We start from the raw sequence: 9,908 nt of genomic DNA on the forward strand, positions 1-9,908 counted from the left end.
AAATAACGGGATCATTGTAGTTATTTTGTATGCTTAAAATTTACTAAAAGCAAATATTTCATTAAAAGTAAGGTTTTTTTTACTAAAAACAAATATTTCACAAATGGCTCAACCTCTTCGTCCACCAAAGTGCAAGTGTGGAAAAACATGCTTGATGCAAAATTGTTGGGACGGTGGTGAAGTTGGACGCCGCTACTGGCACTGTATGAACCAGTTTTACAAGGTTCCCGGCGAACCTATTTGTGATTTTGAGGAATGGGTTGATGAACCATGTCGATGCAAGCCCGGCACATCTTCCTGTACACATATGAGATGACAACACCACCCCAGCTATAGATGGTTGTATCCTCAAACCGGCCAATATGATGCAGAAAACGGAGGCTCACTAGGTTCCCCGAAGTGTTCGGGAACAAGATCCCCCCAAGTAGAAGGAGCAACAACAACCTCGTATATCGCTGTACATCCACCTCCGCTGACTCGTCGGTGATAGTATGGTGGATCTGCTCCAGGTGGTCTCTAATGGGGACCAACTACATACGATTAGACCCAGACGCTACAGTCTCGTCCTCCGGCTTGAATCCCGTGAGCATGTGCAGCATATCCCAATAAGACTGCCGCGAATAATATCTCATGGTCGCAGGCAGTAAAACTGGCAAGCCATCAGCGGACAGGCCATATAAAATCTCAATATCCTGGAGTGTGATGGTGGCCTCGCCGATGGGCAGATGGAAAGTGTGCGTCTTCGGTCGCCACTGCTCAATCAAGGCCGTGATCAAAGCCCAGTCGAGCTGTATCCGGCCAATCCTAATAATCCTATATAATCCCATCTCCTCCAGGTAATGGACCACGCGGGGATGTAGAAATCTATGACTCAAAAACTCCCACAATAGATCCACTCTCCTAGCCCGGAAAGTCGGCGTAAGCAACTATCCGTCCCATATATACTCGGATCTATGCTGGGGCTGTAGGGCTAATAGATCCAACGTTCGAGGGCCGGGATGTATAGTCGCGTCCATGTCGTCAACTATAAATTAAAACAACATTAATTGTATTTTATTCTGTATATTAAATATTAATTTTTTGAGATACACAAGTTTTAGCATTATACAAAAATTATACCTATGGGTTCTAGGCTCGATATTTGAATCCCAGTAGCACCAAACTATCATTAATAATTATGTGTTTGTTTTATAATTTAAATTCATATTTTTTAATAACTTAATTGTACAAATTATATATATATATATATATAGGTTCCGGGCTCGATATTTTGAGGCCCAGTGACACCAAACTATCATTAATAATTATGTGTTTGTTTTATAATTTAAATTCATATTTTTTAATAATTATAATTTAAATTCACATTTTTTAATAACTTAATTGTACAAATTATATATATATATATATATATATACCTATGGGTTCCGGGCTCAATATTTTGAGGCCCAGTGATACTAAACTATCATTAATAATTATGTGTTTGTTTTATAATTTAAATTCATGTTTTTAATAACTTAATTGTACAAATTGTGTGTATATATATATATATATATATATACACCTATGGGTTCCGGGCTCAATATTTGAGGCCCAGTAGCACCAAACTATCATTAATAATTATGTGTTTGTTTTATAATTTAAATTCATATTTTTTAATAAGTTAATTGTACAATTATATATATATATATATACACACCTATGGGTTCCGGGCTCAATATTTTGAGGCCTAGTGGCACCAAACTATCATTAATAATTATGTATTTGTTTTATAATTTAAATTAATATTTTTTAATAACTTAATTGTACAAATTATATATATATATATATATATATATACCTATGGGTTCCGGGCTCGATATTTTGAGGCCCAGTGACACCAAATTAACATTAGTAATTATGTGTGTTGATATAATTATTAACTTAATTGGACAAAGTTTGCATTTTCAACTACCAGTATAAGATACTTAAACAAAAGGAATTCTAAGCTAAAATACTACACATTACTACGCTACAAGGCTCTAAATTTTACTACGCTAAAAGGGTCTACATTTTACTACGCTAAAAAGGTCTAGATTTTATTACGCTAAGAAATAATCTAAACTAAACATAAATAAAAAATAAATTTAATTGCAAATAAAACACAAAACGGCATGAAAACACATATATATAAATCAGGATATTAACAGACAAATTTATTTGACAAATTTATATTTTTTTATAAAACACTAATATTAAATCCGGATAAATTTAACTTACTAGTTTCGGAAAAAAAATAAACCGAAATAGAACACATACAAATCAAATAATATGCATTATTATAAAAGTTTCAACTTAAAATAAACCGAAATACCTCGATTTAGAATTTTCAGAAAGCAAATAGATTGAAATTTTGACTCCGGAAGTGTGAATCAACAATAATACGAAGCTCTACTCGAATGTGAGACCTACGTTCTTCACCTTTTATGTGACGGGGGACCCAATTTTTTTTTTGAAAATGGTGGGGCAGCGGGTATGGGAGTGGGGGACCAAGAAGAAGGATATGTAAAATATTGAGGAAGAAGAAGCAGAATCGTCGTCTTGAAGAAGACGACTCGATTTTTAAAAAATATGTATAGCGTCGGGTATTTGGGCGCTATACTGTTAGTATCAGCTTTTTATATATAGCGCCCAAATATTGGGCGCTATACATTAACAACACAGTTAACGTTAATGTATAGCGCCCAGTATTTGGGCGCTATATATAAAAATGTCATCTTTTATTTATACCTATTAAGGTGCTACTTGTCCAAAAAAACCACATTTTAGTTCCGGACTCTCTTTTGTACATAATAAACTTGATCTTTGTTATGAATAGTTTGTACATTGGATGCTACATTGGATGCCCATGTTGTGAATAGCTTAAAAATTAAATCTCCTACTTTATGTCCATCATCTTTTCTCTTTATGCCTATAAAAGGTTATGTAATTGCAATGGAAAGATATACACAATTGAAGAAGAAAATCTCTTCCTTCTCTCTATCTATATTTCTTGTTCATGTTTTACTAAATTGCTTTTATTTCATAACACGTTATCAGCACGAAGCTCTAATTTTTATTTCAGCCATCATCTTAAAGTACGAAGATAACCAAGTTCATCGTTGAACTACAAAATATTGAATACCTAAAATCAGAAAATAAACGCGTTGAATCAAGAAGAAACATATGTAAGTTTACAGTTTACTAATTTTTATTTATTGAACTTGAAAATTTTCCAAAGCTTTCAAGGATGTGATTCTTCTCTGTAAAATATGTGAGATATGTTTCCTTCACTTAATCTTCTTAGCCTAACAAGTATATGTGTTCCGCTTTGGAACTCTTATATCATCATTTATTAATAATATTCTTAGTTACATTGATTTTTAATAATAGCTAAGCTTTTCATATGTAAGCTTTTAAAACAGAACTTGCTTACTATGGTTTGAATATTCAGTTTTTTTAAGTACTTTAATTTTTGTTTGAATTTTTCATCAATTTGGATTTCTTTTGAACCTCTCTGATCACTTTAAACTATTTTAGTCTTTGTGTAATTGAAATAGCTTGATCAAGTGTGTTGACTTATTCAATAAATACTGAACATGCATACATTTTTAATTTGGCTACTAATATATCATGTAAACACTTAGTGATTTTTTTTATGTGTTCTATAATATTTATCAAACACTATCATAATTTATTACAAGTTATTGGATGTAAATTTGCAGCCTTTAAATATATTGATAATTTTTAAGATGTCTCTCTCTCTCTCTCTCTCTCTCTTTTAGAAAAGAGGATTTTAAGATTCATTTTATTTGGAAAGTAGTAACTGATAGATGTCAATGCTTAATTATGAGATTTAATTGTCAATGGATCATAATAATTTCTTAATCGATTTCTATATGGTTGTTACTACTTTGCTGATGGTTTATCACTACCTAAAATTTATTATATAATAGTTATTTAAAATTAAGAAAATCTTGCATTAGTAAATAAAAATTGAATTATAGCAAAGTTTCATGATATACATGACTTGTAGAAGTGATTATATACTTATAACTAATCCCGCTTCTACTGATGACCACAAGATTGATAATTGATATTTTTCATAAAGGCTCAAGGGTGAGTCATACTGCACTTTGGCATATTATGACAATGATTTTATGATCCATTTAAACTCTAATAGAATTTAGAAGAAATGTTCTGACTACAAACAATTGTATTTCATACAGATGCTACAAATAATTAATAAAGTTTTACGCTGATTTGAGATTTATACACTTATCTAAGAAAACAAATTTGATTTGCTAAGTTGCAAATTAGTTGTGTACAACTTTCTTGGCATGTTATTAAAATTAAGGCTTGAGAGTGAATCTCAATATTGTTTAGCCTATTATACCATTGATTGAGGGTAAGACATCGGGATCAAGTCTTGATGCTCCATAATAATAAGAGTTGAGTATGGATCCCAATTTATTATGGCCTAACATGCCTTTATAGAGGTAAGACATTGGGTTTTGTGTCCTATTGTACCACTCTGATGATATAATGATGAATAAAGAGAATAAATATTATTGTGTGGTTACATGAATATGTCATTGGTCGCGTACATGTGATACGCCAAATATTATTTTGTCATGCCTTATAAAAGTTATTAAAGGCAAAATTAAAGCAAGAAATGATTTTGCTTATGATGATTTTGACCATGACAATTTATTATGATATAAGTTTCTCCGTGAAGGATACATTTACCGTATGAATAGTATAATAAAATATCTTGTAGTACAAAAGTTATTAAGAGCTCCGGAAAAACTAATTTGTTACTACCCGGATGAATAAAATTATTCATGATATTGATATTGTAAAGTCTCAAAAGAAATTTTTTTTTGAGTTTCAAATGTATAAGTCAAAGTGGTTGGCATATTGAGACTATAAATGAAAGGAAGATTGAATATCTTCATATTTCTATAATCATACCGGGTAAATATGAAAGGTTACCCGATTTTCTTTCTATTTGTACTACACAAATAAAAGCATGATGATGGAATAATATGCCACAAGTAAACTAGAGGTTTACTAAAACAAATATTAGTTGGCATAACCGGTTGACCATTCTGGTTCAATTATGATGCGAAAAATTAATTGAGAATTACATTGGCATATATTGAAGAATAGAAAGATTCTTCAAGAATTATCTTGTGCTGCTTATTCTCATGATATACCAGTTAAGGTTGGGATTGAATCCCTTGATTTCTAGAACAATTAAAAGGTGATAAATATATGGGCCCAGTCACCTGCCATGTGGACCGTTTACTATTATATGATTTTAATAGATGCATCTATTATCTGGTCACATGTGCATTTTTTATCAACTTGCAGTTTGGCTTTTGCAAGATTGCTCGCTCAAGTTATTAGAGCACAGTTCCAGAATATAAATTATAACGATTTATCTTAATAATACTGGTTTAAATCCAAGTTGGTTTAACAGAAATTGTATGCCTCCAATTATAGCTAAATCATTGGTTATGAGAACAAAACTCCCAAAAAATGAATTTTGGTATGAAATGTATTATTTAATATACAACAACCTTGTACGCGTTTAGCCAAGTTATAAAAAAAAAATTCTCCCTATCACAATCGGTTCAGGGTCAGGAACCAAATAATTTCTATATAGAAATATAGATGTGCTATATGATTTAATTATGCCACAAAATGCACAAAGATGAGTTCCCAAAGAAGGTTAAAAAATGTGTTGGTGATCCCAATATTAGGGGGGGGAAATGGGCAGCTGAGAAAGTGATACGTGAAATGAATTGTTATGAATACATATAGATCCTCGTACAAGAAAATATGAACTTGAAGTTCAAGTGATAATTCATTTACAAATTATTTCCAGACGCATTTGCTGACCCAAAGCTACATGTCATATTTCAGTCGTTAATGCTCCAAATAGAATAAAGTCCATGAGGGACAGAGTCTATGGTATGCATGAAGTGTAACAAACCAATTGGTTCCAAAGATAAAACTCCTTGAAGAAGGAGAAGGGCAAATATTCAAAATGGTCATAATAAGGAGGCAAGTGCTCTAGAAGAGCACCACGACATAACACTTCGTAAAACCTCATGTGAGAGGCTCAGGTACCTGAAAAATAATGAGATAAAGAGATCTCAATAAGTTATGTCTTTATTGTGTAATAATTGAACCGATATAAAATGATCGTCGACGATATTGTTAACATAATGTAGAGCTCAATATTATTAATATTGACGAGGATCTTGAGCTCAAATCTGTCATGAAATTTGGACAGATAAATGATTGGCCAAATGAAAAATACTCAATGAAAATTGACTTCACTTGAAAAATATAAAGTTGGACGGAGTCCCAACACACCTAAAAGTATAAATCCAGTGGAGGTAAATGTGTTCTTGTGCGAAAAAGGTCAAGTCGATAGACATAAAGACAACTTGTGTCAAAAGAATATTTGTAAATATCCTGGCATTGATTATATAGAGACATGTTCTCGTGTGGTGGATGTAGTCATTTAAGATTTTAATCTGGCAATACATGAAAAACTTGATATGCGTATAATGAAAATTATTGAAGGATTTAAATTGTTCAGAAGCATATAAAAGTTTTCGAGAAACTTGTTCAATAAAGCTTCAGAAATCTTATACGGATTGAAACAATCAGGTCATATGTGGTACAATCGCCTGAGTGAATACCTGTTGAAAGAAGGGTACAAGAATGATCCAATTTGTCCCTGTGTCTTTATAAAAAGGTCTGGATTTGAATTTGTTATAATCGACGTATATGTTGATGATTTAAATATCATTGGAACTCCTAGGGAGCTTCCAAAAACAGTAGATTGTTTGAAGAAAGAATTTGAAATGAAAGATCTTGGAAAGACAAAATTTTGTCTTGGTCTACAAATTGAGTATATGAAAGATGGAATATTTGTCCATCAATCAACATATACCGAAAAGTTGTTAAAGCGATTATATATGGATAAAACATATCTATTGAGTACCCCGATGGTTGTGAGATCACTTGATATAAAGAAAGATCCATTCCGACCTCATGAAAATGATGAAGAGCTTCTTGGTGCCGAAGTACTATATCTTTGTGCAATTGGGGCATTAATGTATCTTGCCAATAATTCCCTACCAGATATATCTTTCTCAGTAAGCTTATTGGCAAGATTTAGTTCTTCGCCAACACAAAGACACTGGAATGGTATTAAACATATGTTCATATACCTCCAAGGGACTATTGATATGAATTTATTTTATTGAAATGAATCCAAGCCATCATTGATTGGTTATGCAGATGCAGGATATTTGTCTGATCCACACAAAGGTCGATCTCAGACAGGCTATTTATTTACAAGTGGAGGTACAACCATATTACGGCATTCAACAAAATAAACTATGGTTGCTACTTCTTCAAATCATGCAGAGATAATAGCCATTCACGAAGGAAGTCGAGAATGCGTTTAGTTGAGATCGATAACTCAACACATTCAGCAAACATGTGGTCTTTCTTCGAAAGAGAATATTCCAACAATATTGTATTAAGACAATGCTGCATGCATAGCTCAATTGAAAGGAGGATATATCAAATGAGATAGAACAAAACACATTTCACCGAAAATTTTTTTTCACTCATGATCTTCAGAAGAATGGTGGAATAGATGTACAACAAGTTCGTTCAAGTGATAATTTGGCTGATCTGTTCACTAAGGCATTACCAACCTCAATATTTGAAAAGCTGATATATAAGATTGAAATGCGTCGTCTTCGAGACATTAAGTGATTTTTCATCAGGGGAGTAACTACACGCTGCACTCTTTTCCTTAACCAAGGTTTTGTCCCACTGGGTTTTCCTAGTAAGGTTTTTAATGAGGCAGCAAACAATGCATATTATAAATAACTATGTACATCCCAATATTTTTTTAAGTTCTTAATGAGACACATTATCTTACATGGACATCCAAGGGGGAGTGTTATGAATAGTTTGTACATTGGATGCTACATTGGATGTCCATGTTGTGAATAGCTTAAAGATTAAATCTCCTACTTTATGTCCATCATCTTTTCTCTTTATGCCTATAAAAGGCTATGTAATTGCAATGGAAAGATATACACAATTGAAGAAGAAAATTTCTTCCTTCTCTCTATCTATATTTCTTGTTCATGTTTTACTAAATTGCTTTTATCTCGTAACAATCTTCGATTTTTTTTTTAATAAAAGAAACGGCCTGGTGCTATTTTCAATGCATTGATTGATTGGAAAAGGGAAGGTATGGAGCATTTAAAAATTGTTATCGTATTTAGCTAAAAAAAAAAAATTGTTATCGTATGACATGTCCATCTTCCCATGCCCGAAGAGTTGAAGAACCTTCTCTTTTTCTTCTTTCTTCTCTTTTTCTTTCTTTATTTATTTGTGGTTGTGGTCTTGATTTTTTGTGTTGGGGAAGAAGTGAAAATAGTATACTAAAACAACAATTATTATACCTTAATCTCATACAAATTGAGGTCAGTTCGTTGTGTTTTATTTTTAACTAAATTTGTATTAATTCCAAGAATTTATAGGTTTTTGGAGATAATTTAGGTCTACTTTATTCCCTTTTAATATCTCACTACAGTTTGATATCTACGGACTTGTGCATTTGTAAGTCGAGGCATGATATAAACAAACCATCTCGAACAACATTCTCTCGTTTTATCTTCGATACGTGCTACTTGCCCCGTTTAGTATATAAATTGAGACTTCATTAGGTAATTTAAAAATATAGAAATTTAATATGGATGGTATGAAAATTAATTTCAAAATATACGACAAAGAGAGAAGGCAAAGATTGAAGCCAGACCACAAGACTAAGTATAAAGTTGAAAAAAGTCAGATATTCAAAGGTGAATCACATATATCACTTATGGCTGAGATTATCCCTCTGATATGTTGTGGAGCAGCCGATTGCAATACCCACCATATGTAACAAAAGGTCTTGGATTCGGATTAGAATCATGAGTTTCAAAGCACAAAATTAAAAATTTGGGCCCCTGATGTTTTGAAATTGATGCTCTGGATTTGGAAAATTGATAGACTTACTTGACACGAAAATAAGGGGGACCATTCTCATTCTCTTTAAAGTTTACCACAAAAAAGATTCAGCTTTCACTTTGATAAGCTTTTTTATTAAGTAGTACTCTCTCCGGCCCACAATAAGTGACCAATTTATTTTTTATTTTGGTCCAAAATAAGTGTCCATTTATATAATCAAGACAAAATTCAATTTGTTTTTCCAAAATTATCCTTATGTATGTATCCCTAAAAAGTTTTTTACTCCTCACATTAAATTATGTTGCAACATTTAATTAAGGGTAGTATAGTCACACTAACTATTTTTGTCTAGATTTTAGTATTTCTTTAATGGGTGTGCCCAAATCAAATTGGTCACTTATTATGGACCGGAGGGAGTATTCTTTTTTTTTTTTTAGCTTTCACTTAATAAGTTTAGATCTCTAATTGATCAACAACAACAATAACAACAAACTCAGTGTAGTCTCACAAGTGTGGTTTGGGGAGGGTAGAGTGTACGCAAGCCTTATTCCTGCCTTAAAAAAGGCAGAGAGGCTGTTTCCGGTAGATCCTCGGCTCAGGAAGAAAAAGGGAAGGGGAAATCACAAGCAAACCAATCTGACAACCGAAGCGAAAATACAAAATAAAGGGAAAATAACAAGCAAATCAATCTGACAACCGAAGCGAAAATATAAAATTAACACTAAGTAATGCAATCAGAGAACCGAAACAAGACAACAACAAGTAATAACAGCAATCTAGATGATTAAAAAAAAGCACAAAGAACACTAAATGATGTATCAAAGATCTCTAATTGA

Source organism: Nicotiana sylvestris, chromosome 12, assembly GCF_000393655.2.
Source record: "Nicotiana sylvestris chromosome 12, ASM39365v2, whole genome shotgun sequence".
Taxonomy (NCBI): Eukaryota; Viridiplantae; Streptophyta; class Magnoliopsida; order Solanales; family Solanaceae; genus Nicotiana; species Nicotiana sylvestris.